The sequence below is a fragment of the Bubalus kerabau genome, chromosome 12 (genome assembly GCF_029407905.1).
Source record: "Bubalus kerabau isolate K-KA32 ecotype Philippines breed swamp buffalo chromosome 12, PCC_UOA_SB_1v2, whole genome shotgun sequence".
In the NCBI taxonomy this organism is placed as follows: Eukaryota; Metazoa; Chordata; class Mammalia; order Artiodactyla; family Bovidae; genus Bubalus; species Bubalus kerabau.
In genome coordinates, this window is record NC_073635.1 from 62,388,445 (window position 1) to 62,389,619 (window position 1,175).

The following is a 1,175-nucleotide window of genomic DNA, read 5'->3' on the forward strand; positions in this document are numbered from 1 at the left end:
TCTGAAATGAGTGATGAGTACTAATTTCAAATTCATTTACTTATTCTCTTCTCAAGCTATTTATAATGTATATCTACTATTACATAATTATTGTAACATTATTTTAATATATTTAAATTTATTGTAATAATTAGTCCATTTGAGAGAAGCTGCTTTCCACTTGAGAAACATGTTGCATATTAGCAAAATTAATAAGAAATTTATTTTCAAATAAATTTAAGTGGAAAGTTGATAGTATGAGATTTCCTTTTGAAATTTTGATTATTCTGGCATAATAGTCTATGGTTCATTGATAATTTTCATGTAATTCAATAGTAATAGGTCAAAATATATAGTGGTTTTATATATATTTTCCCCTGTAAAAGCCTATATGACTGAATTTCTGCTTCTCAAATTCCCAGTGTAATTATCCTCAGCATATAAACTTGAGAGAAAACATTGCTAGAATACACTGTAATAAAACTGAAATCTCAAATGACACAGGAAAGTTTGATTTATGCAAGACATGATAATGGAATATTTGTTATTTTAATTTATTCCTAGTTTACTTGTTATGAAATAAGAAATCAATTTCAATAAAATAGAAGAATATTTATAAAATGAAGTTTAGAAGTGAAGTCGCTAAGTAGTGTCCAACTCTTTGCAACCCCATGGACAGTAGCCTACCAGGGATTTTATATTTTACCATGGGATTTTCCAGGCAAGAATACTGGAGTGGGCTGCCATTTCCTTCTCCAGGGGATCTTCCCAACCCAGGGATCGAACCTGGGTCTCCTGCATTGCAGACAGACGCTTTACCATCTGAGCCACCAGGGAAGCATGCCCTAAATCAATTTAAATAAACATATATATATATATATATATATATATATATATATATTCCGTATTAGTTTCAAGGAATGCCATATCAAAATACCTCAGAATGGATGGCTTAAACCACAGAAATTTCTTTTGTAGCAGTTTTAGAGGATAGAAGTTGAAGATCAGTGTTGCCAGAGTGGGTTTTTTCCTGGGCCTTTCTTGATGGCTTGTAGCTGACAGTCTTCTTTGTGTCTCCAAGTAAGTCCTTCTGGGTGTATCCTAATCTCTTCTTCTTATAAAGACACCAGTAATATTAGATTAGGGTCTATCCTAATGAACCCATTTTAATTTAATTTCCTCTTTAAAGATGCTAT

General features: G+C 31.5%; 1 non-coding gene across 1 annotated transcript; it reads right to left on the bottom strand.

Annotated features, from left to right (window-relative positions):
* Positions 1–744: 744 nt before the first annotated feature.
* Positions 745–816, bottom strand: TRNAC-GCA (transfer RNA cysteine (anticodon GCA)). Its single transcript has one exon. It is a non-coding gene; the product is annotated as a tRNA-Cys (tRNA).
* Between the last annotated feature and the right edge of the window lie 359 nt (positions 817–1,175).